The sequence below is a fragment of the Ranitomeya variabilis genome, chromosome 2, assembly GCF_051348905.1.
Source record: "Ranitomeya variabilis isolate aRanVar5 chromosome 2, aRanVar5.hap1, whole genome shotgun sequence".
NCBI classification, from domain to species: Eukaryota; Metazoa; Chordata; class Amphibia; order Anura; family Dendrobatidae; genus Ranitomeya; species Ranitomeya variabilis.
This window is the reverse complement of record NC_135233.1, coordinates 620,907,581-620,935,207: the sequence shown is the minus strand read 5'-3', so window position 1 is coordinate 620,935,207 and position 27,627 is coordinate 620,907,581. Positions and strand designations below refer to the sequence as shown.

The 27,627-nt window shown below is 50.0% G+C and overlaps 1 long non-coding RNA gene across 1 annotated transcript in view; it reads right to left on the bottom strand.

Annotated features, from left to right (window-relative positions):
- Window positions 1-9,702: 9,702 nt before the first annotated feature.
- LOC143809778 (uncharacterized) overlaps window positions 9,703-27,627 on the bottom strand; it is a 142,431-nt gene continuing 124,506 nt past the window's right edge. Inside the window, exon 3 of the long non-coding RNA XR_013222452.1 lies at window positions 9,703-9,882. This is a non-coding gene — a long non-coding RNA (uncharacterized LOC143809778). The remainder of the gene's footprint in view (window positions 9,883-27,627) is intronic.

Sequence of the window (27,627 nt, the reverse complement as noted above, 5' to 3'; positions counted from 1 at the left end):
CTTACACCCGCTTCAGACTGTGCGGCGTCATCTGATCCCTTATCGCATGCCACGGCCATGAAGCCGCACAGTCCGCAGAAGGCGGAAGGAGATGAGGGACAGGCGAACTGATGCACTGATCATGCCCGTCAATCACACCCTCGCAGTCCCAATAAATAAGACAACGAGGGGCGTTGTGTGGGTCAGGGCGGCCGCAGAGGCGCAGGCAGCCAAACAATGATGCCAGAAGACGGGCAGCGCTACCAAGGGGGTTGCAGCGTGTCATTACAAAGGAAAGTCACACCACTGGGACGGTTAAATGGTCACACAGAGGACACATTTTAGACGTGTTTTCAGTTCCACATGTGCGAGGAGAATACGTTTATGAGCCACCTTGCACACATGCAGCATTACCGCTGTACAAGGTGGCCTTTAAAACGTACAAACGCCTGGGGGAGGGGGGACAGGTTCCCTTCAATTTCAGTTCTTGTGTCTGCGTGGCTTTTGCAGGACACGATGCCGGCTGCACAGCAGGGGAACAGCTGGCGGTGCTGAACCCCACTGACACATTGGCTGGTGTTTTTCTCTGTGCAGCTAGCAGTACCGGGCCCCAACTGGCGGTGTTGGAGCCCGGGGTCAGCAGGAGGAGGAGATGGAGCAGAGTGTAGGCCGAAGCCTGCACTGGCGGCAGCTTTTGGGTCTGTTGTGCCTGCATGGCAGTTGCAGGACACGTTGCCGGCTGCACAGCAGGGGAACAGCTGGCGGTGCTGAACCCCACTGACACATTGGCTGGTGTTTTTCTCTGTGCAGCTAGCACATCTGGGCCCCAACTGGCGGTGTTAGAGCCCAGGGTCAGCAGGAGGAGCAGGGGGAGCGGAGTGTAGGCCGAAGCCTGCACTGGAGCAAGTTGAAAGGAAACCTTTAACCCCCCCCCCCCAGGCGTTTGTAGCTGGAAGAGCCATCGTGTACACCACTAATGCTGGAAAAGGTAAACTTAGCTCTTTTAATTATGGTCCTTGCAGATGCTGAACCTAACACTTATGAAATGTGTCCCCTCACAGCGTTCAACCGTCCGGTAGGTGGAACTTTCCTTTGTCATGTGACGCAGCACAGCCATCATTTTTACCCCCTTGGCGCCGTGCGCCGCCTCCTCAGCGTTGTTTGAATCTGTCCCGGAGCCTGCGCTGTTAGGTTACCCCTTGGCCATGCACACATTTCGCGCTGCCTGTCTTCTGACATCATTTGCTGTCAGGCTGGCTGCGCCTGTGTGTGTGCGCTGTCCGAGATTCAGCCTCGCGGTGTCGTGTAATGTAATCCCACCGCAGGCCTGGGATCCGTGGCCATGCGCAGTGCATATCCTCACCTCTCACTCCCCTCCCTACGGCTTCTTCAGACTGTGCGGTGTCACGGCCGTGGCATGCTATTAGGGATCAGCTGACACCGAACAGTCTTTAGAAGCCGTAGGGAGGGGAGTGAGAGGCGAGGATATGCACTGCGCATGGCCACGGATCCCAGGCCCGCGGTGGGATTACATTACACGACACTGCGAGGCTGAATCTCGGACAGCGCACACACACAGGCGCAGCCAGCCTGACAGCAAATGATGTCAGAAGACAGGCAGCGCGAAATGTGTGCATGGCCAAGGGGTAACCTAACAGCGCAGGCTCCGGGACAGATTCAAACAACGCTGAGGAGGCGGCGCACGGCGCCAAGGGGGTAAAAATGACGGCTGTGCTGCGTCACATGACAAAGGAAAGTTCCACCTACCGGACGGTTGAACGCTGTGAGGGGACACATTTCATAAGTGTTAGGTTCAGCATCTGCAAGGAGCACCACGAAAAGAGGCACTTTTTCCCTTTGCATCATTACTGCTGCACAAGGTGGCTCCTTCAGTAACAAACGCCTGGGGGGGGGGACAGGTTCCCTTAAATTTAACTTGTTGTGCCTGCGTGGCGGTCGCAGTACACGTTGCCGTATACACAGCAGGGGAACAGCTGGCGGTGCTGAACCCCACTAACACATTTGCGAGGTGTTTGGCTCTGTGCGTACAGCACTTCTGGACGGCAACTGGCGGTGTTGGAGCCCAGGGACAGGTGGAGGAGGAGGAGGAGGTTGGAGGAGGTAGGAGGGATTGCCACACACACAGCAGGGGAACAGCTGACGTTACTGAACCCCAATAACAGAGGAGGGACTGTTGACTGTGCGTACAGCACTTCTGGACGGCAACTGGCGGTGTTGGAGCCCAGGGACAGGTGGAGGAGGAGGAGGTTGGAGGAGGTTGGAGGAGGTAGGAGGGATTGCCACACACACAGCAGGGGAACAGCTGACGTTACTGAACCCCAATAACAGAGGAGGGACTGTTGACTGTGCGTACAGCACTTCTGGACGGCAACTGGCGGTGTTGGAGCCCAGGGACAGGTGGAGGAGGAGGAGGAGGTTGGAGGAGGTAGGAGGGATTGCCACACACACAGCAGGGGAACAGCTGACGTTACTGAACCCCAATAACAGAGGAGGGACTGTTGACTGTGCGTACAGCACTTCTGGACGGCAACTGGCGGTGTTGGAGCCCAGGGACAGGTGGAGGAGGAGGAGGTTGGAGGAGGTTGGAGGAGGTAGGAGGGATTGCCACACACACAGCAGGGGAACAGCTGACGTTACTGAACCCCAATAACAGAGGAGGGACTGTTGACTGTGCGTACAGCACTTCTGGACGGCAACTGGCGGTGTTGGAGCCCAGGGACAGGTGGAGGAGGAGGAGGAGGTTGGAGGAGGTAGGAGGGATTGCCACACACACAGCAGGGGAACAGCTGACGTTACTGAACCCCAATAACAGAGGAGGGACTGTTGACTGTGCGTACAGCACTTCTGGACGGCAACTGGCGGTGTTGGAGCCCAGGGACAGGTGGAGGAGGTTGGAGGAGGTTGGAGGAGGTAGGAGGGATTGCCACACACACAGCAGGGGAACAGCTGACATTACTGAACCCCAATAACAGAGGAGGGACTGTTGACTGTGCGTACAGCACTTCTGGACGGCAACTGGCGGTGTTGGAGCCCAGGGACAGGTGGAGGAGGAGGAGGTTGGAGGAGGTTGGAGGAGGTAGGAGGGATTGCCACACACACAGCAGGGGAACAGCTGACGTTACTGAACCCCAATAACAGAGGAGGGACTGTTGACTGTGCGTACAGCACTTCTGGACGGCAACTGGCGGTGTTGGAGCCCAGGGACAGGTGGAGGAGGAGGAGGTTGGAGGAGGTAGGAGGGATTGCCACACACACAGCAGGGGAACAGCTGACGTTACTGAACCCCAATAACAGAGGAGGGACTGTTGACTGTGCGTACAGCACTTCTGGACGGCAACTGGCGGTGTTGGAGCCCAGGGACAGGTGGAGGAGGAGGAGGAGGTTGGAGGAGGTAGGAGGGATTGCCACACACACAGCAGGGGAACAGCTGACGTTACTGAACCCCAATAACAGAGGAGCGACTGTTGACTGTGCGTACAGCACTTCTGGACGGCAACTGGCGGTGTTGGAGCCCAAGGACAGGTGGAAAAGCAGAGGAACACAATGTAGGCCGAAGCCTGAGAAAGTCGAAAGGGAACCTTTAACCCCCCCCAAGGCGTTTGTAGCTGAAAGAGCCAGCTTGTGCAGCACAAAAGATGCAAAAGGAAAAGGTGGCTCTTTTCATCATGCTCCTTGCAAACACAGAACTAAACACTTATAAAATGTGTCCCCTGCAACCGTAAAACCGTCCTGGAGGTGGGACTTTCCTTCGTAATGTGGCGCAGCACAGCCGTCATTCCTACCCCCCAGGCGACGCGCACTGGCTCCTCAGCGTTGTTTGATTCCGTCCCGGAGCCTGCGCTGTTATGTTATCCCGTGGCCAGGCACACTTAGCGCTGCCCGTCTTCTGGCATCATTTGGTGTCAGGATGGCTGCGCCTGTGCGGCCGCGCTGGCCGAGAGCCCGCCTCGCAGTGTCTTCTGATTTAATCCCACTGGGGGCCTGGTATCCATGGACATGCGCAGTGCATATCCTCGCCTCTCACTCCCCTCCCTACGGCTTCTTAAGACTGTGCGGTGTCACGGCCGTGGCATGCTATTAGGGACCAGCTGACACCGAACAGTCTGAAGAAGCCATAGGGAGATGAGTGAGAGGTGGAGGTTCAGATATGCACTGCGCATGTCCATGGATCCCAGGCCCCCAGTGGGATTAAATCAGAAGACACTGCGAGGCGGGCTCTCTGCCAGCGCGGCCGCACAGGCGCAGCCATCCTGACACCAAATGATGCCAGAAGACGGGCAGCGCTAAGTGTGCCTGGCCACGGGATAACATAACAGCGCAGGCTCCGGGACGGAATCAAACAACGCTGAGGAGCGGGTGCGCGGCGCCGGGGGGGTAGGAATGACGGCTGTGCTGCATCACATTACGAAGGAAAGTCCCACCTCCGGGACGGTGTTACGGTATCAGTGGACACATTTTATAAGTGTTAAGTTCTGCGTGTGCAAGGTGCTAAACAAAAATAGCTACCTTTTCCTTGTGCAGCATTACTGCTGCACAAGGTGGCTCTTTCAGTAACAAACGCCTTGGGGGGGGGACAGATTCCCTTACATTTCAGTTGTTGTGTCAGCGTGGCGGTCGCATGACACATTGCCGGCTACACAGCTGGGGATCAGCTGACGTTACTGAAACCCAATAACACTGGGTCGTATGTTTTGACTGTGCAGACGGCACTTCTGAGCCTCAACTGGCGGTGTTAAGTTCAGGTGGTAGAAAGATGAACACAACAGGAGACCTGGATAACGTATACAGTGACCTAATTATTTAATCAGGAGGAGGAGTGGCAAATTCCTGCGAGATCCAGGCCTTGTTCATTTTCAGGAAAGTAAGCCGGTCAACGTTATCGGAGGATAGTCGCATGCGACGGTCAGTTAGTACACCACCTGCAGCACTAAAGACGCGTTCCGATAATACACTGGCCGCAGGGCAAGACAGCACCTCCAATGCATACTGGCTTAGCTCTGGCCATGTATCCAGCTTTGAGACCCAAAACTTGAAAGGGGAAGAGCCGTCTGGGAGTACAGCAAGAGGGCAAGACATGTAGTCTGTCACCATCTGACGGAACCGTTGCCTCCTGCTGACTGGAGCCGTCTGTGATGGTGTAGACTTTTGTGGGGGGCACAGAAAACTGTGCCACAGTTGGGCCATACTGGTCTTGCCTTGGGCAGAGGCACTGCTTCTGCTCCCTCTTTGTGCAGAGCCTCCACCACTGCCTGGACGCACTGAGCTGCTTTGGAATGCACTAGCAGCACTTCTCTCAGTTGGAATGGAGAAGATGATGGAATTGACCAGTGTGTCTTGGTACTCCCGCATTTTTCGCTCCCGGTTCAACGGTGTGATGAGGCTTTCTACGTTGTCCCGGTAGCGAGGATCGAGGAGGGTGAACACCCAATAATCAGACATGTTGAGAATGTGGGCGATGCGGCGGTCGTTTCTCAGGCACTGCAGCATGTAATCCACCATGTGCTGCAGACTGCCAACTGCCCAAGAAACGCTGTCCCCTGCTGGAGGCGTGATCTCTGCCCGCTCGTCATCACCCCACCCTCGCTGTACACACTGAGTACTGGACAATTCGGTAACTCCCTCCTCTGGACGGATGTCTTCCTCCTCCATTGAATCCTCCTCATCCTCCTCACAAACTGTCCCCTGCCTACGCGTTTGTGAGGAACCACGTGGCGCTGACTGTCCAGAAGATGATGGAAATGGTGAATCCTCATCCTCCACCTCTTCCACAACATCATCCCTTAGCGCTTGCAGTGATTTTTCAAGCAGGCAGATAAGGGGGACAGTCATGCTGACTAGTGCATCATCTGCACTCGCCATCCGCGTGGAATAATCAAAGGGACGCAAAACCTGGCAGACGTCCTTCATAGTGGCCCACTCTGTGGTTGTGAAGTCTGTACGGCGCTGACTGCGACTTTTTTGCGCCTGAAGCAGCTGGTACTCCATTACAGCTTGCTGCTGCTCACACAACCGCTCCAACATATGTAACGTGGAATTCCACCTGGTAGGTAGGTCACATATGATGCGATGTTCCGGCAGGCGGTGTCGGCGCTGCAGAGCCGCAATGCGCGCTTTTGCCGTGCTGGAACGCCGCAAGTGAGCACACTCTAGGCGGACCTTGTGCAGCAGTGCATCAAGATCCGGATAGTCCCTCAAAAAGCTCTGCACGACCAAATTGAGCACATGTGCCAGACATGGGATGTGAGTGAGGTTGCCGAGGCCCAGAGCTGCCACCAGATTTCGGCCATTATCACACACTACCATGCCTGGCTGGAGATTCGCTGGCACAAACCACACATCGCTCTCCTGCTTGATGGCATTCCAGAGCTCCTGCGCTGTGTGGCTACGATTCCCCCAAAAAATTAATTTCAACACGGCCTGTTGACGTTTGGCCACGGCTGTGCTCATGTCGGTCGTAACAGGTACACGTTCATCACGGGTCCATGTGGAGGTGGACTGTGACGGCTCCTGCAGCGATGATTCTGAGGAACTGGTGTAAGAGGAGGAGTCAATGCGTACAGAATGGATTCCTGCAATCCTTGGAGTGGGCAGGACACGTCCTGCGCCACTCGCACGGTCTGTACCCGGCTCAACGACATTAACCCAATGGGCAGTGAGGGAAAGGTATCGCCCCTGTCCATGTTGACTGGTCCACGCATCGGTGGTGAGGTGGACCTTGCTACTGACGGCATTCAGTAGCGCGTGTTTTATGTGTCCCTCCACATGCTTGTGCAGGGCAGGGACGGCTTGCCTGCTGAAGTAAAAGCGGCTGGGCACATTGTACTGTGGGACTGCCAATGACATCAAGTCACGGAAGCTGTCAGTCTCCACCAGCCTGAATGACAGCATTTCCAGTGACAGAAGTTTGGCAATGCCTGCAGTCAGAGCCTGTGCTCGTGGGTGGTTTGACGAGAAAGGCCGCCTTTTCTCCCATGCCTGTACTACCGATGGCTGTAGACTGGGCTGGGAGTGTGTGGATGACTGGGAAAGTGGTGCTGCGGGTGGAATTACAGCGGGTCTCTGGACAACAGGGCCAGAGGTTCTTCCACGGCGATCCTGGGAGGAAGCCGAACCAGCTGCGTGTGAGCTAGAGGAAGAGGCAACACGAGCTGAAGAGGTGGTAGCTGCCGCTGTTGGTTGGCCTACCTCTTCAGTGTGTTTTTCTAACTCCGCCGGGTGCCTGTTGCGCACATGTTTCCACATGTTGGAGGTATTGAGGTTGCTGACATTTTTCCCTCTTTTGACTTTTTGATGACACACCTTGCATCTGACATAGCAAATGTCATCTGCAACTGTGTCAAAAAAGGACCAGGCACTGCAAGTCTTGGGAGCGCCCTTTTTGGCTTTTGGAAGAGACATGCTCCTAACGGGTGCCAAAGCGGAGGCTGCAGGATCCGCAGTCTTCCCCCTCCCTCTCCCTCTTTGGGCCGTACGGGGAATCTCTTCCTCAGAGCTGCTCCCACCACCTTCCTGTCCCTCACGCCAAGATGGGTCGAGGACCTCATCATCTACACTACCCTCTGCCCCCAACTGCTCCTCCTGGGTAGTCTCAGCAGCAGAGCACGCACCAGTAAGTGGCACCTGAGTGTCATCATCAGCTGATGCGGCCTGCGATGTGGTGACCGGAGCCACTGGCCCACCCGCCTCTTCAGAGGAAGACAGAAAAAGCTGTTGGGCATCACTGCACCCTGCCTCTTCTTCCATTTCTCCAATGCTGCTTGGCTGGCCCCCTGTTTCCAAGCCAAGAGATTCAGAGAACAGAAGTAGAGACGGCTCCTGTCCTGGGCTCTCTGTCTGCCTGGGCAATTTGGCAGGTGGTGAAGAGACAGATGGCTGCTCTCCAGTGCTCTGTGTCTGAGAGGATGTGGCACTAATGGAAGTTGATGCATTAGCTGCCATCCATCCGACAACAGCTTCAATTTGTTCTTGACGCAGCAGCGGTGTACGGCGCTCTGACACAAAGCTGCGCATGAACGACTGTTGCCTGGTGAAAGTGGGTGCTGATGAGTCACCGGTGCCCGCAGCAGGCACAGAATCCCCACGTCCCCTCCCTGCTCCGCGCCCACGCCCACGTGCCTTACTCACTGCCTTCTTCATCTTGGTTGACTGATAAAGATAAGCAGAAAAGTACTAACGGATTTGTGTGCTTATTCCTGAGCAACTCCTCCTAACAGGTATAAGAAACACTAATTTTCTAAAGTGTGGACTAGACTTTAATATGAGCTAATGCGGCCTACACAAATGTAAAGTGGTGTAACTGGTGTGTTTGGTGAACTTTATTATTTATTTCTTTTTTGGGGGCTGAACTGACAACAGATAGAGCTGCAGTCACACGGAGACCGTGCAGACAGACGTAAACGGCGCTGCAAGGCCCAAAAACCCTCCTCTACGTTATCCTATGTAGTGTTTTTCCACAAGTTAGCTGGAGACGGGTGGAAAGACACTAATAGGATTTTTTTAAATAAATTAGCAGCAACCTACACTACTTGAAAAAAAAGAAAATTGATTTGGCGGTATGACGCAGTGAATAACCCTGAGCTGGAGACAACCAGGCTATGGCTGCTCACAGACTACAGGGCGAGCTGCAATCACACGGAGACCGTGCAGACAGCCGTAAACGGCGCTGCAAGGCCCAAAAACCCTCCTCTACTTTATCCTATGTAGTGTTTTTCCACAAATTAGCTGGAGACGGGTGGAAAGACACTAATAGGATTTTTTAAAATAAATTAGCAGCAGACTACACTACTTGAAAAAAAATTAAAATTGATTTGGCGGTATGACGCAGTGAACAACCCTGAGCTGGAGACAACCAGGCTATGGCTGCTCACAGACTACAGGGCGAGCTGCAGTCACACGGAGACCGTGCAGACAGCCGTAAACGGCGCTGCAAGGCCCAAAAACCCTCCTCTACGTTATCCTATGTAGTGTTTTTCCACAAATTAGCTGGAGACGGGTGGAAAGACACTAATAGGATTTTTTTGAATAAATTAGCAGCAGACTACACTACTTGAAAAAAAAAAAAAAAAAAAAAAAAGAACAGTATGAGGCAATGAACCACCCTCCCTGAACTGAATACAACCAGCTATGGATGGCCTATGTGGCTGCACTCAGACTAGAGAGTGGGCTGCACTCACACACACACACACACACACAGACCTTGCAGATCGCTGTGAAAACAGCGCTACAAGGCAAAAGCAAGGTGAATAGTAGGTGAACACAGCGGTTGCTAAATTAGCCTTTGGAAAGCACAAAGAAGCAAATCGCTATCTCTAAACTGTCCCTCAGTCAGCAAACAGCGTCCTGTCACTAACTGAATTCACAGCAGAGTGATCGCAAAATGGCGCCAGCGACTTTTAAACTGCAGCATGACATCATTTCAGCAGCCAATCACAGCCTTGCCAGTAGTTTCATGCCCTCCATGCTAAACAGGATGTGCCCACACTTGGAATCATTCTCATTGGCTGAATTTCTGCATTTTGAATCTTGGAACTTCCGATTCCGGTATCCGATACGCGGCAAGTATCGGAATCCCGGTATCGGAATTCCGATACCGCAAGTATCGGCCGATACCCGATACTTGCGGTATCGGAATGCTCAACACTACTCCAAAGTCGTTTCCCCCAACGTGTAAAACCAAAATATCAGGAGGCTTGTCCAATCGAACGCCATTGTGTACTTCCTGCAAGACTCCGTTCCAACCTAAGCACCGAAACCCCAACCACCTGATGACGGCCACGTCCCTGGAAAAGCCGAGCTGTCTTCCATCCTGTCGGACGTCCGCCCGCTTTGCGCCCCAGTACACATAGGAGTGGCTGACAATCCACACCAACAGCGAGGATGAACCTGAAAAACATAAATAATAATAATCTTTATATAGCGCTAACATATTCCACAGAGCTTTACAGTTTGCAGACATTATCATCACTGTCCCCTTTGGGGATCACAATCTAAATTCACTATCAGTATGTCTTTGGAATGTGGGAGGAAACCCACGCAAACACGGAAAGAACATAACTCCTCTTTGCAGATGTTGTCCTTAGTGGGGCTTGAACCCAGGACTCCAGCGCTGCAAGGCTGCTGTGCTAACCACTGCACCACCATGCTGCCCATGACTTAGACAAGCGCCAACAACGAGTAAAATGACCGAACAGTCTCTAGCTTCTCAAGGCCTCACATAACTCGGATAACGGCCGGACTCCCACCGCCCTATCCTCTGTACCACCGTAGGAGCCAATCCATTCGGCGCCGCCTCTGTTGCGGCCCCAATCCAAAAAGAATGTGAGGCGAACTGGAAGAATCCACACCGATGGCCTCTAAAGACTGCCGAAAAACCGCTACAAACTGATATTTAGACAGAAAAGACCCGTCCTCATGACGCAACAAAGGCCCATCCCCACGCGGGTGAAGCCTATCAAAATCCTGCCAGCAACGGACAGGACACATAACGGAACCTGGAACAGCGCCCAAAACCAAATTTTTACCTTGTCCCGTCTGATCTGTCTTAGACTTCCGAATCCAAAATTCCCCCTCGGAAACAAAAAAGTCCCCAGCCCAGAGGCCCCCTTGACAAACTGTGGTAGGAGACACTAGCTCCCCAACCCTCAACGCTCCATAAAAGGCCAACGAAAAAGCTAGGTGAAATAGCGCAACCTCGAAGCTAGAAACACATATGTCACCCAGACGTACCCCCAACCGCTCCAACATCTCAAAAGACACCGGGCGCCTGCGATCACCTCGGCTCCCCATTCTTCTCAACCCCTTCGCAGCTTGCTTTACCAAAAAAGACTTCGTCAAATCTTGTAGGCCCCGGAGCCTGAAACCAAATGCTAAACCCGCTATAGTCCTATCAACCTTCGCTGCCAACCATCCCTGATCAGCCCCATGTCTCAGCCATAACAACAACGCCCCCACTTGGTCCCGACCAGTACCCTCAACGCCACAAGACGCCAACCAACTCTCCCAAGTGCTCCATACCGCCTGATAAACCGACCACGTACTCGGCGCCAAGGACGCTTGAATTAGAGGTTCTGCAGCCCGGACACCACGCTCCAAAGCTCCACCGGGCATTCCAGCCCCGTCTCCTCGGCCTCCGGAGCAAGCGACCGAATACGCTCCCACTGGAAACAAGGCAGAGAATTGGCAATGCAATTATTAACACCGGGCACATGTGATGCCGTGAAATAAGAATTCAAGGATAAACAAGACAAAACCAACTGCCGAAGAACTCTGATCACCGGGGGCGAAGATGTCGACAAACTGTTAATGGCGCACACGACCGCCATATTATCGCAGTTAAAACGAACCCTTTTATTTCGAAAATTGTCGCCCCAAAGCTGCACCGCCACCAACATTGGAAAAATCTCCAATAAAGTAATGTTCCGTACCAACCCTGCTTCAAACCAGGCTTCCGGCCATCTAGCAGCACACCAACGGCCCCCGAAAAAGGCCCCAAATCCAATACCGCCTGACGCATCGGTAAACAAATCTAAATCAGCGTTACCCACTGCTGTCATGTCGGACGCTGTTCAGACTAGGTCGTCCGACAGACAGCGGTAATTCCGCTGTTGACCACTATTTGCTCATTGGCGTCTGCTAGATTTTGTCTAGCTGTTCCGGGGTTAATGTACCTGATCCTCGGATTGGAAGCTGGGCCATTCCCATGGCCTTTAAATAGTTCTCCTGTTCATTGGGCGTCGCCGATTATAGCTTCTCTATTGTGCGTTGTTATCTCGGTCTGGAGTGGAGAGCTGGTTTGGAGATTCGTTGCTGGTGGTGTATTTTCCTCTGTCTTATTTAGTCCTTCCTATATTTGTATTTATTTTGCCCTGCACATTTATAGTGTATTCCTGAGTGACTGCGGCGTGGTGTATATTTTCCTTTATCCTTGTCTGTTCCATCTGTGGGTATTGGAATATTACCTCTTCACTGGGTGGAGGGCGGAGGTATCAGCCTAGGGTTATTACAGGAGTTAGGGAGAGGTTCGAGGCCTGGACATGCACACCATCAGTGTAAACTCCAGGTAGAGGGTCAGTCAGGATTTCCCTAGTCTGAGGGAAACTGCAGGGGCCCGGGTTTTTAGCTCTCGCTCACCTAGTTCCCCCGTGACATTATAATCGGCCCAACAAAAAAAAAAAAAAAGGGGTTTCTTTTTTTTTTTGTCTTGTCATGGATCCCATGACTTCCATAACCTGCCAGTTGGAGGCGCTGTCCCTACAGGTCGCTGAGTTGAGGGGGGCAGTGCAGCAACAGGGACTAGCAGTAGCTAATGTGCAGGCTGGAGCGACAGGAAGAGTTGCTGAGCCTAAATTTCCTTTACCTGAAAGATTTACTGGGGAACGCAGTAAATTTGTTTCTTTTCGTGAAGCTTGCAAACTATATTTCCGCATGCGCCCGATCTCCTCGGGTAATGAGGCTCAGCAGGTGGGTCTGGTGTTGTCATTGTTAAGCGGGGATCCCCAAGCGTGGGCTTTTTCTTTGCCATCTGATTCTGTTGCATTTGACTCTGTGGAGTTTTTTTTCTTCTCTTGGGACAGTCTACGATGAACCTGACAGAATGGCTCTAGCAGAATCTAAGATACGCACTATTCGCCAGGGGGAGCGAGTTGCAGAGGATTACTGTTCTGAATTTCGTCGCAATCGATACACAGTGGAATGATCCAGAATTGCGGAGTCAGTTTATACATGGGATTTCTGGAAGGGTTAAAAAAGCCCTTCTGATGTACGAGACTCCTGCGTCTCTAGATTCCGCCATGAGTCTGGTTGTCCGCATAGATCGTTGTTTGCTTCAGGGGGAGCATGAGACGCCGCCTGTGGGAGAAGGTTTAGGTTCACGTGAGGTTGCTGCAGGTGAGCCCACGGAACCTATGCAAATCGCAGGGGTGTCACATGTCAAGCATCAAGCTCCTGAGCTCAGGAAGCCTGTTTTTACTGTGGTAAAACTGGTCATTTTATTAACATCTGTCCTCTGCTGTCTAAGAAAAATGCAACGGCGGAAAACTGCTAGGCTCAGAGGGTGTGGAGGAGTCCAATCTGAGCTTATGTATATCCTAGAAAACCGACTAGAATATTGAAAGGATATATTAAATTGAAAAACCAGAAAAAGCGTACTATCCTTAAAACGATATTTTATTATTAAATTGTCTAAAATCCCAATAAATAAGACTCAAATGTATGCAATCAACATCAGCCAACTGGGTTGGGTAAGCTAGAAAAATAGGGAGAAAATAGCAGATATGCCTGACACAGTCCCTGTAGGTGGCCCTAAAGTGTCTTAAACCTACCTACCAGCGGAGGTTGGCACCCTAGATTTCGATATGGCGCCCCCGCTCACCGTCGACTGTCCCTTCTTACCCTAGTAGGGTCCTACTTGCTACCCACACCCAGGTACCCACAGGCATACACACACAAATTGACCAATAGGTCACACTAACCAAAAAACGTGAAAAAGTGAAAAAAGTGAACGAAAAATTCTAAAAACACTGCAGACATAGCTGCATAAATGCACTTAATAGCATGTAACCCACAGTTACCTCAAAAAATATTTGAAAAAATATATAAATAGTGCAGAGCTATGGGGTACAGCAGGGCACAGTTGGAGTGTGCTCAGTTAGATATTCTGAGGTCATGAGTAGTGAAGCCTCTAATAGATGTAACAATAGGTCACTGTCTTTGTTAGGCTACGTTCACATTTGCGTTGTGCGCCGCAGCGTCGGCGCCGCAGCGCACAACGCAAACAAAAACGCGGCAAAACGCATGCACAACGCTGCGTTTTGCGCCGCATGCGTCCTTTTTTTCATTGATTTTGGACGCAGCAAAAATGCAACTTGCTGCGTCCTCTGCGCCCCGACGCGGGCGCCGCAGGGACGCATGCGGCGCCAAACGCAAGTGCACCGCATGTCCATGCGCCCCCATGTTAAATATAGGGGCGCATGATGCATGCGGCGCCGCTGCGGCGCCCGACGCTGCGGCGAGGACCGCAAATGTGAACGTAGCCTTAGTGATTGATGACCCAAAAATCATAGACAGACCAATAAAGCTAATGTACAGAGTGGATCCCTAGGCAAGATAGCACCCCTCCGAAAAAGTTAGCAGATATATGAGTACACTCAATGGATGTAAGTATGTTGTTGGGTGATATAGATATTACACCCTAAATTGTCCAAAAATAAACAGAACAAAATATTCAACAAAAACCAAAAAACAAAATAAACCCAAATGAAAAAATTATCTGCCTTATAGGGTATCACATATAGTATTTCTTATTTAGTTTGAGGGCTAATGCACATCAGTATACAGAAACGACTGAGAACCATCCCTCATTACTCTCTCTATATTAGATGATCTGGTAAACTTTTATTGCTATGAGTAGCATATTAGTCTGCACTCTAGATGCCATCCGAGTTCCGCATCTTATACCATAGAAAAAATCAGCAAAAATATTAAACAAAATCAGAAAAAAAAAGAAAAAAAAAAGAAAGAAACACAAAACAAATAGGTATCACATATAGTGTCTCTCAATTGCGTTAAATTAGTGCATCTACAAGCCCAAAATATCTGAGGCCAATCCCTTATAGGATATCACATATAGTATTTCTCATTTGGTTTAAGGGCTAATGCACATCAGAGTACAGAAACAGCTAAGAGCCATCCCTCATTACCCTCTATAATGGATAATCTGATACACTTTTGTTGCTGTCAGTAGCACATTAGTCTGCACTCTAGATGCCATACGAGTTCCGCATCTCATACCAAAGAAAAAATTAGCAAAATATTAAACAAAAATCAGAAGAAAGAAAGAAACACAAAATAAATTGGTATCACATAAAGTGTCTCTCAATAGCATTAGATTAGTGCATCTATAAGCCCAAAATGTCTGAGGCCAATCCCTCATTGCTGTCCTATAAGCAAGTACTAAACTTGGTCTGTCTTGACAGAGAAACATAAAGAAAAAAACTTATCTGAGTAGGTGACATATTCAGTCCCATCTCGCCATCCCTACGCGAGATGGGACTGAATATGTCACCTACTCAGATAAGTTTTTTTCTTTATGTTTCTCTGTCAAGACAGACCAAGTTTAGTACTTGCTTATAGGACAGCAATGAGGGATTGGCCTCAGACATTTTGGGCTTATAGATGCACTAATCTAATGCTATTGAGAGACACTTTATGTGATACCAATTTATTTTGTGTTTCTTTCTTTCTTCTGATTTTTGTTTAATATTTTGCTAATTTTTTCTTTGGTATGAGATGCGGAACTCGTATGGCATCTAGAGTGCAGACTAATGTGCTACTGACAGCAACAAAAGTGTATCAGATTATCCATTATAGAGGGTAATGAGGGATGGCTCTTAGCTGTTTCTGTACTCTGATGTGCATTAGCCCTTAAACCAAATGAGAAATACTATATGTGATATCCTATAAGGGATTGGCCTCAGATATTTTGGGCTTGTAGATGCACTAATTTAACGCAATTGAGAGACACTATATGTGATACCTATTTGTTTTGTGTTTCTTTCTTTTTTTTTTCTTTTTTTTTCTGATTTTGTTTAATATTTTTGCTGATTTTTTCTATGGTATAAGATGCGGAACTCGGATGGCATCTAGAGTGCAGACTAATATGCTACTCATAGCAATAAAAGTTTACCAGATCATCTAATATAGAGAGAGTAATGAGGGATGGTTCTCAGTCGTTTCTGTATACTGATGTGCATTAGCCCTCAAACTAAATAAGAAATACTATATGTGATACCCTATAAGACAGATAATTTTTTCATTTGGGTTTATTTTGTTTTTTGTTGAATATTTTGTTCTGTTTATTTTTGGACAATTTAGGGTGTAATATCTATATCACCCAACAACATACTTACATCCATTGAGTGTACTCATATATCTGCTAACTTTTTCGGAGGGGTGCTATCTTGCCTAGGGATCCACTCTGTACATTAGCTTTATTGGTCTGTCTATGATTTTTGGGTCATCAATCACTAACAAAGACAGTGACCTATTGTTACATCTATTAGAGGCTTCACTACTCATGACCTCAGAATATCTAACTGAGCACACTCCAACTGTGCCCTGCTGTACCCCATAGCTCTGCACTATTTATATATTTTTTCAAATATTTTTTGAGGTAACTGTGGGTTACATGCTATTAAGTGCATTTATGCAGCTATGTCTGCAGTGTTTTTAGAATTTTTCGTTCACTTTTTTCACTTTTTCACGTTTTTTGGTTAGTGTGACCTATTGGTCAATTTGTGTGTGTATGCCTGTGGGTACCTGGGTGTGGGTAGCAAGTAGGACCCTACTAGGGTAAGAAGGGACAGTCGACGGTGAGCGGGGGCGCCATATCGAAATCTAGGGTGCCAACCTCCGCTGGTAGGTAGGTTTAAGACACTTTAGGGCCACCTACAGGGACTGTGTCAGGCATATCTGCTATTTTCTCCCTATTTTTCTAGCTTACCCAACCCAGTTGGCTGATGTTGATTGCATACATTTGAGTCTTATTTATTGGGATTTTAGACAATTTAATAATAAAATATCGTTTTAAGGATAGTACGCTTTTTCTGGTTTTTCTTATGTATATCCTCCATGGTGGTTTCTCAATGCATGCTCCCTGCTAAGGTTTTTATTGCTGGCAGTGAGCTGCCAATTACTGTTTTTGTGGATAGTGGTTCAGCCACAAATCTCATTGATGAGGAGTTTGCGCGCACAGCAGGTTTTAGGATTGAAAAACTGTCGCATCCTATCCGCGTGGTCACCATCAATGCTGCTCCTCTCTCTCAGGGGGAGATTACTGAATTTGTGGCTGAGGTGAAACTCCACATTGGGGTTCTACATTCCGAGCGGGTTACATGTAAGGTGCTCAGGAATCTTCCTGCTCAGGTGGTTTTGGGTTTTCCTTGGTTGTCTATGCACAACCCGGTAATTGACTGGAAAACTCAGGACATAATTCAGTGGAGCAAGTTCTGCCAGGAGAATTGCCTGGCCACATGTGTGGCTGCGGTGACTTCAAGCGTTCCGGAGTCACTTCTGGATTTTGTGGATGTGTTCTCTGAGAAGGGTTGTTCAGAGTTGCCGCCACATCGTCCTTATGACTGTTCTATCAGGTTTAAACCAGGGGCCAAATTGCCTAAAGCAAGGATGTTTAACATCTCCGGTCCGGGGAGACAAGCGTTAAAAGATTACATTGCTCACAGCTTGAGCAAAGGGCACATCAGGCCGTCATCCTCGCCGGTGGCAGCAGGGTTCTTCTTTGTGAAGAAGAAAGATGGCGGATTACGCCCGTGTTTGGATTTCAGGGAGTTGAACCAGATTACGGTTCGTGATCCATACCCTATGCCTCTGATACCAGATTTGTTCAACCAGGTGGCAGGTGCTAAGTGGTTTACCAAGCTTGACCTCAGGGGGGTATACAACCTCATAAGAGTCCGTTGGGTGATGAGTGGAAGACAGCTTTTAATACCCCTGAGGGTCATTTTGAAAATTTGGTGATGCCGTTTGGGTTGACTAACGCACCTGCAGTGTTCCAACATTTCATCAATGATGTGTTCTCGCATGTTTTGGGGAAATTCGTTATCGTGTATCTAGATGACATTCTCATATATTCTTGCGACCGTGATGCTCATTTAGATCATGTCAGGCAGGTGTTACAGCTTCTCAGAGAGAATAAGCTGTATGCTAAACTTGAGAAATGTGTATTTTCTGTTCAAGAGTTGCCTTTCTTGGGTTATATTGTGTCTGCTTCTGGGTTTAAAATGGACGCCGCTAAGGTGCAGGCGGTGCTGCATTGGGAACGTCCTGATAAACTGAAAGCACCTCAGCGGTTCCTTGGGTTTTCTAATTACTATAGGAAATTTATCAAGGATTTTTCCATCATTGCTAAACCGCTAACTGACATGACTAAAAAGGGTACCAATTTCTCCGTTTGGCCTGAGGCTGCTGTGCGCGCATTTGAATTTCTTAAGAACAGTTTTGTTTCGGCTCCCATTCTTGTGCAGCCAGACGTATCTAAACCCTTTGTTGTGGAAGTCGATGCATCTGAGGTTGGTGTGGGGGCAGTACTATCTCAAGGCTCATCTTTGAGTGGTTTACTTCCGTGCGCCTATTTCTCCAATAAACTGTCGTCTGCCGAACGTAACTACGATATCGGCAACAGGGAGTTGTTGGCAATTAAGTTGGCCTTTGAGGAATGGCGACACTTCTTGGAGGGGTCGGTACATCAGGTTACTGTTATTACCGATCATAAGAATTTGCTTTATTTGGAGTCTGCCAAGAATCTGTCTCCCAGGCAGGCTCGCTGGGCATTGTTTTTCACGCGGTTCAATTTTGTGGTCACTTACAGACCGGGGTCTAAAAACACTAAGGCGGATGCTCTGTCCAGGTGTTTTCCGGGGGGAGAACCTCGGGAGGATCCAGTACCCATCCTCCAAAAGGGTGTTGTGGTTTCGGCTCTCACTACCGAGGTTGAGGCTGAGATTGCCGAGGCTCAGGAGGAGGTACCATCTGAGCTTCTCCTCAACAAATCTTTTGTACCGCTTCATCTCCGCCTAAAGGTTTTGGCGAAGCATCATGATGCTGTCCTGGCTGGCCACCCAGGGGTTAGAGGTACCTTGGAGTTGGTGTCACGTCGGTTTTGGTGGCCCAAGATCCGACAGGACGTGGTCTCATACGTGTCAGCTTGTACCACGTGCGCTAGGGCTAAGACGCCTCGCTCCCATTCTGTTGGCACACTACTTCCTCTTGAGGTACCTAGTAAGCATTGAACGGAAATCTCCATGGATTTCATCACTGATTTGCCCTCATCAGCTGGGAACACGGTCATCTTGGTGATTGTTGATCGGTTTTCTAAAATGTCGCACTTTGTGTCTTTGCCTTCGTTGCCTAACGCTAAGACTCTGGCTCAGGTATTTGTGCAGGAGGTGGTCAGACTTCATGGGGTTCCGTCTGACATCGTGTCTGATAGGGGGTCTCAGTTTGTGGCAAAATTTTGGAGAGCATTTTGCGCACGTCTGGGGATCAAGTTATCTCATTCTTCGGCGTTTCATCCTCAGTCAAATGGTCAGACTGAGCGTATGAACCAAAATTTGGAACAGTACTTACGCTGTTTTGTCTCTGATAACCAGGAGGAGTGGTCTACCTTTCTTCCTTTGGCTGAGTTTGCCATCAATAATCACCACCAGGAGTCGTCTGGGGAGTCTCCGTTTTTTTGTGTTTACGGCCTACATCCTCAATTTTGTACCTTGAGTCAGAGGGGCTCTTCCGGCGTTCCGGAGGACCAGTTGGGGACACAATTGTCATCAGTCTGGAGGAGAGTTAAGCAGCGCCTGTTGAGTGTGGGTGCTAGGTACAAGCGTGTGGCTGACAGTAGGCGTGTGCCAGGTCCGGACCTGAGTGTGGATGACTGGGTGTGGTTGTCCACAAAAAACATAAGACTCAAAATACCGTCCCTTAAATTGGGTCCACGGTTTATTTGTCCATTTAGGGTCACCGCCGTCATTAACCCAGTAGCGTACCGATTGGAGCTCCCTACGGTGTATAAGATACACAACGTGTTCCACAGGTCTCTTATAAAGAAGGTGGTGGGTTCTGTGGACGCAGCGCCTATGCCACCTCCAGTCTTGGTGGATGGTAATTTGGAGTTTGAAGTCTCCAAGGTGGTTGACTCTCGTGTAGTGCGTAGCACTTTACAGTACTTGGTACACTGGCGTGGTTATGGGCCTGAGGAGAGATCCTGGGTACCAGCCTCGGACATTCATGCGGATCGGCTGGTCAGGTTTTTTCATCGTCGGCATCCAGACAAGCCGGGTCCTATAAGCCGTGAGGGCCCTGGGGTCCCTCGTAGAAGGGGGGGTACTGTCATGTCGGACGCTGTTCAGACTAGGTCATCCGGCAGACAGCGGTAATTCCGCTGTTGACCACTATTTGCTCATTGGCGTCTGCTAGATTTTGTCTAGCTGTTCCGGGGTTAATGTACCTGATCCTCGGATTGGAAGCTGGGCCATTCCCATAGCCTTTAAATAGTTCTCCTGTTCATTGGGCGTCGCTGATTGTAGCTTCTCTCTTGTGCGTTGTCATCTCGGTCTGGAGTGGAGAGCTGGTTTGGAGATTCGTTGCTGGTTGTGTATTTTCCTCTGTCTTATTTACTCCTTCCTATATTTGTATTTATTTTGCCCTGCACATTTATAGTGTATTCCTGAGTGACTGCGGCGTGGTGTATATTTTCCTTTATCCTTGTCTGTTCCATCTGTGGGTATTGGAATATTACCTCTTCACTGGGTGGAGGGCGGAGGTATCAGCCTAGGGTTATTACAGGAGTTAGGGTGAGGTTCGAGGCCTGGACATGCACACCATCAGTGTAAACTCCAGGTAGAGGGTCAGTCAGGATTTCCCTAGTCTGAGGGAAACTGCAGAGGCCTGGGTTTTTAGCTCTCGCTCACCTAGTTCTCCCGTGACAACTGCTTCCTCCATCAACAAGGAACGCCTGTTGTAACAGGACAAAAAACGGTCCCAAACCTCCAAGTCGGCCTTGTGTTCAGCAGACAAACGAACAAAATGATGTGGGGCGGTAATCCCGGCCGTAGCACTAGGCAATCTACGTGAAAAAATCCTCCCCATTGGGATAATTCGGCATGCAAAAATTCAATTTCCCCATGAGCGACTGCACTTCGCGTAGCGGAAGTTTCTTCAAACATCTAGTTCGGGCCACCTCGTCTCTCAAGCCTAGCACCTTGTCGACCAGCAACCTAAACTCCCACTTCACGGAATCGATGACAATACCCAAAAAAGACAGACTCGTGCACAGACCTTCGGTCTTGCCCGGTGCCAGCGGGACCCCAAAATGCTCAGCAACCCAAACAACCGTCCTCAACAAGACCTCACAACATTGAGACTGATCGGGGCCTATGCACAAGAAATCGTCCAGATAATGGATCACCGAATCCAAACCGGACACATCCCGCACCGCCCACTCCAAAAAAGAACTGAAGGCCTCAAAATAAGCGCACGACAGCGAACAGCCCATCGGCAAACATCGGTCAACATAAAACCCACCGTCCCAATAACAGCCTAACAACCTCACGCTATCGGGGTGAACCGGCAATAAACGAAAGGCCGACTCAATATCGGTCTTAGCCAACAACGCCCCTTTACCACAACTGCGCACCCACCTGGCTGCCTCATCAAACGACGTGTAAACCACCGAACAAAGCTCTGGATCAATCCTGTCATTCACGGACCTCCCTTTTGGGTAGGACAGATGCTGAATGAGCCTAAATTTATTAGGCTCCTTCTTGGGAACCACGCCCAAAGGCGACACCACCAAGTCATCCACAGGAGGAACGGGAAAAGGTCCAGACATACTACCTAAAGCAACCTCTTTGCTTAACTTTTCCGAGACGACCGATGCGTGCAACTCAGGCGATCTAAGGTTCTTCAAACTCGGTGGTACCACAAAAGCCGGAGCAGGTATGCAAATACCAACGCTAAAACCGGCCCGGAGCAACTCCGCCCTCTCCCTATCGGGGAACCTATTTAGATAGGGGGCCATCGCGTCCAACCTCACCGGCGTCACCCCCTTTGGAATTACCCTCTGGCTTCCCTTTTTTCTTGAAACATTTGGAAGCTCCGTGGGAAGCGCCGTTGCAGTGCGAGCATAAATGCTTGAACTTACAAGTTGCTCTGAACTTACACTGGCCCTCGTTAAACAGTCAGCACACACCATGCTTATGACCGCCAGATTGTCCCGATTGACCCCCGGTTCCTGAAGAGGAACCTTGCGAAGCGCCTTGGCCGGAAGTTCCGGCCCCGCTTTGAAAGGAGTGACCAAACTTCGTTGGCATCATCACGCGCAACCACAAACCAATGTCCTTCTGATCCCACCAGATCGCAGGACGAACTGCCTTCCGCTGCCGAAACTGCTCGTCGTACCTTAACCACGCTTGACCTCCATAGGCCCTATGCGCCTCACCTATAGAATCCATATAGCAGAACAAGGTGGAGCAATTCTTGGGAGCCTTCTCACCAATAACACTCGCCAAAATTGCGAATGTCTGAAGCCAATTCACAAAAGTCTGAGGAATAAGGCGCCATCGCCGCTTTTCCTCATCCTCCTTTTTACTATCCTCCTTCTTACTCTTATCAAGGTTAAATTTTTCCAACGGCAAAAGTGAGAATATCTCAACGTACTTGTCTTTCCAAATCTTTTCACGCACCTCCTTCTTCAAGTGCGCCCCTAATGGCCCTTCAAAGCAAACATATACCTCACCGCGTGCCTTATCATCCAGCCGAATGCCCCCTTCTTTCTATTTTTTGGTCTGCACGGATACCGATACCGGCTCAGCCGACCTGCCCTGCTCTGTAACACTGCTGCCGGGCAATGCCAACCCCGCATCGGACGATCCGACCCAAGCCGACAAAGGGGACGGTCCTGACCTGCCGCTGCCCAACCGTGACAACAGCTCTCGTACACCCAACAACTCCCCCACCCCTTCACCACTCCCAAACACCCACGTACCGGCTCCATCACCCTGCTCTACAGAACCCCCGTCCCAATCTACAGAAATCGCAGTTGGCGTCGAAAACGCCGGGGACAAACGATACACAGATGAGTTCTCACCGGGCTGCAGGGGCGCTGTGATCCCTGTTGTGATCCTAGTGGCAAGGATCGCAAGTAGGACTAGCTAAGTAACTAAACCGACTACAAACTCTGGGGAAGTGGTAACTAAATTGACCGCAACCTGATCCTATCCGCAAACAACTATAGGCAGCCGTGGAACGTTACCTGAAAATCCTAGACGTCTCTTCACAGCCTGAGAAACTGACTATTCCTAGAGGGAACGAAAGTCCTCACTTGCCTCAGTGAAATGACCCCAAAGATATAGAATAGCCCCCCACAAATATTAACGGTGAGTTAAGGGGAAAGCACAAACGCAGAGATGAAATTAGATTTAGCAAATGAGGCCCGCTAACACTAGAAAGCAGAAAATAGAAAGGGAACTGTGCGGTCAATTAAAAACCCTATTCAAAATATCCACGCAGAGATCGCTCGAGCCCCCGCACCAACTAACGGTGCGGGGGAAGCAACTCTGTACCCCAGAGCAAACCAGCAGAAGAAGTCACATATTAGCAAGCTGGACTAAACTCATCATACACAGAAATCATATTGCAGACTGATGAGCAAAAAATAATTAAACAGAACTTAGCTTCTCCTGAAGAGACTGAAACCGAAGATAATCAGGAGTAATCAGAATAGCACTGAGTACATTGACAGCCGGCAACAAGTGGAAGTGAAACAGAGCTAAATAGGAAACTCCCAAGTGAATAACGAGGCAGCTGATCAGCCACAGACCCGCAGGATAACAAACAAAGCCACCAGGGGGAGCCCAAAACAAAAGTCACACAATACAACCTGTGACCACAAGAGGGAGCCTGAAAACAGAGTTCACAACAGATCCCCCCAGCCGCAGATGCCGTCGCTGTCCAGCTGTCTCCCGATCCTGAAGCCATCCTTAGGCCCTCCCGGACGTGAATTTCGCTCCGCAATGCGGCTCCAGCTGACCCGACCCCTGCAGAGGGGACCGTGGCAACCGCAGCTACCGAGGGGGCCGCCTGGTGTCCTGAAGGCCCGGACCCGGACCTGCCGTAGGAAGCACTGCAGTCTGTCACCGCCACCCGGAAAGATGCAGGCCCGGCCGCTGGTGCATGAGGGGAATGGTGCTCCCTGGCCGTGTCCAGCTGACCCGCAGGATCAGGGGTGCTGCCCACCGCCGCCGCTGGGATGTTCCCCCGCCGTCTCAAGGTGCCACAGGAAGCAGGCCGCCTGGCCTGGTCATCACCACAGCGGCCCGCCGTAACATCGCTCCGGCCATTGGTGGGTTTGGCGCGTGAAGGACCCGCCCCCTGGAGTGATGGGGGAGAAGGCCCAACTGCCGCCGCGGGCCCCAGCGCGGCTGGTGGATTCCTCCCAGACCACGGCCTGCTGGGGCGCTTCCGTGCAGGCGCGCGGCCTGGAGGGTCCCGTGAGGGGCTCCTGCGCCGGGGTGAGGTCAGGGGATAGGCGCTCGAGGGCCGCACTCGCCTGGACCGCCGCTCACCAGGCCCGGCCGCTGGAGGATCTGCACCGCTGCTGCCGCCGAGGATGCCGGACACTTGAGCCTCCAACCAGCCTGGAGGCTGTGACGCCGCCGCCGCCGCCCGCTGCTCCGCCAGCACGTGGTCTATGGAGGCCATGAGGTAAGCGCTGTCGTACCCATCCTGCTTACAGGTCCTCAGAGCGGGAAGTGATCGGCTCCTCCCCTCCACTCACCCCATACCCTCTCTGGCCAGAATCAACCCTCCCCTAAGAGCGAACCCCACGCCCCTTTCTTCCTGCTCCAAACCCCGTCATGGCGGCTTCCACGTACGCTGCCCGGGGGAGGGGCGGCTCGCTCCAGCCTGGTCTTTCCACTCTTCCATCATATGTAGCAGGTACTCAGCGGGGAGTTTATTAATAGGGGTAACTTTTATATACTCCACTCATTTGTATATAGATTTTTCAGCCAAGTTATATCCCTTTAGCGCGGTATCATCCTGTTTTATCTTTATTATTTATTTATATTGACAGCCCTGGCATCTGGCTGTTTTGATACCAGCAGCAAAGGGTATCTTTTCTACTGGTAGCGCTGGTGTTTTCTTTTGTTGGATACTAATTCAGCAGAGATGGCCCTTGATTGGATGGGGACGGGATCTCGGGATCCAGTGGATACTAGTGCAGCAAATGTGGCCCCTGGTTGGACGGGATCTAATGGATACTAGTGCAGCAGATGTGGCCCCTGGTTGGACGGGATCTCGGGATCCAGTGAGTGGTTACTATTACAAGGTGTGAGGCTCTGACTCTGACATACGGTTATGGCTTTAGGATGAGTAGTCCTATAAGAAGTGGAGGTGTCACAGTGGTAGGGATATATATTTGCCCCCCCCCACCATCCTACGGTCCGGGCGTCATTGTGTACCGTCGTACTGGTCACCTATACAGAAGTGATGATCAGTGTCCGTTCGTTTTTCCAATTCGTGTAGAATCCAGCTGGAGACAGGTGACCTCAGCGCAGAACGCAATCACTGGACGGATAATCCTCCTTTTATCTCATAAATACGCTGCCTGAAATATGGAATTCTGCTTAACATCAAGAAATGCAAACCACAGCAGGAAAGAAAGAAAAGTGCCGCCAGCGCCAGCAGAGCAGCCATCACCCGACCCGAGGAAAGACCGCAAAATACCGGAGGGAAGAACCTGGAAATAAGAAAATAGTCAACATTGTAATGTGCAGCTTACCGAGGGCTTCAACTGAAAAGGTCTGCTACAAAATAACACCGAGGACCGTGTGTGATACAATATAAAACTGAGGACCGTGTGTGTGATACAATATAACACCGAGGACCGTGTGTGTGAGATACAATATAACACTGAGGACCGTGTGTGAGATACAATATAACACTGAGGACCGTGTGTGTGATACAATATAACACCGAGGACCGTGTGTGTGAGATACAATATAACACTGAGGACCGTGTGTGTGATACAATATAACACTGAGGACCGTGTGTGATACAATATAACACTGAGGACCGTGTGTGTGATACAATATAACACTGAGGACCGTGTGTGTGATACAATATTACACCGAGGACCGTGTGTGTGATACAACATATCACTGAGGACCGTGTGTGTGATACAATATAACACTGAGGACCGTGTGTGTGAGATACAATATAACACTGAGGACTGTGTGTGTGATACAATATAACACTGAGGACCGTGTGTGTGATACAATATAACACTGAGGACCGTGTGTGTGATAATATAACACTGAGGACCGTGTGTGATACAATATAACACTGAGGACTGTGTGTGTGATACAATATAACACTGAGGACTGTGTGTGTGATACAATATAACACTGAGGACCGTGTGTGTGAGATACAATATAACACTGAGGACCGTGTGTGAGATACAATATAACACGTGGCATCTTCTGGTGCTCTTAGACCATCAGTGAATGATTCCATTTCTTTTAGTGTCATTCCTGTCACTTCTCCATTCTCAGCTCACTGACTTGTAGGGATGGGGGCTGCCGGTGCTGATGATGACAGGGACCACCTTGGTGTGATTCAGCACTGTCAGTCATTGTTCTGCATCACTGACTCCAGGGTGGGGGGCTCAGAGGGTCCTGGTCAATAACACCTCAACATGCACACCCTTCCTGGAATTTATGGGCTTTTCACTTCACAGAGGTCAAATCAATGTCACTACAGTAGAAGTAGTGGGTGGGCATGGAGGTGGGGGAAGGGGGGGGTCGGTGCTGTGGGGGTCTTGTCTTGTAATGGGAGATATCCGGGAACATTCAATAATAATAATATCTATAAAGATGGAATTACAAGGATGTCGCCTCCTTTATGGCATAGGCATCAAACTACTCACTATTTCTTGTACTGATGGACTGTTGGGGGTTAAGGGCTTGCTGAAAGGTTCCTCGATAATCCCATCAGTACAGATGACAGCCTCCAATATATATCTAACCGATGTCCGGGGGAGGGGGGTGGGGCTGCAGCCTGGGAGTGAGCAAGAAACTAACAGGAGATAAACATACGACAGCCAGGAATATGAGCACACAAAACCCCAAACATGGGAAGGACAAAATTGTTGGCACTTTTCCAAAATTGCGGCTAAACAACTTTGTTTCCAATATGTGATGCTCGATCACACTCACCTGTGGCAAGTAAAAGGTGTGGACAATATGAAAATCTGTGTCCTGGCCAGCACTCATTGTCAGAGTTAGCTTATGCTGCATGGCTGGGAGGATAGTAGTTGGTTATTATTAGAGAAGGCATTTGGTGGATTACCTGTGACTAGGTTTTGAGTGTTCTTCTCCTACTTAGGTTTAACCCCATGCTCCACTCCCAGGGGCATTCCTCTGTTATATGTGAGTATATTTGTACTTCGGGGTTTTTTCCTTTATCCCTGTCCATTTTACCTTGTTATTCTGGTTCATGTATTACAGTACACTACTACTCACCTTGTAATAATTATAGGGGATAACTCACGAGACTCTTTGCGTGGAACAAGACAACTACAGGACACAGTTTTATAAGTGTTAAAGTCTATATTATCACACGGTGATTCAAACAGGTGCAGAGAGAAACTCAAGTCCACAACACTTGGTGCAAATATCAAATGCAGCTCAGCAGTCTATAGGAAACTACAGAGGAAAATTCAATCATGCAGAAAGTCTATGATGCACAATTATTCTTGAGGATACTTGACATGAATAAGTCCTTGCTTAGTCCAAAACACAGATAGATATGCTTATAAGGCAGTTCAATTAATATCTTAGCTCAACGAGGGAGGTGTTGTGGATTCTGTTGGTGGGCTCCCTCTGGTGGTTACTGCTGGTACTGGGTGACTTTGGTGGGTTGCGGCCTTTGGTTTCCACCTGTCCATCAGAGGCTGGGTGTTTCCTATTTTACCTGGCCTTTCTGTCATTTCCCTTGCCGGCTATCAATGTGTTCAGATGTGCTCTGTTTGGTTCCTGCCTACCTGCTCCCAGATCTTTCAGG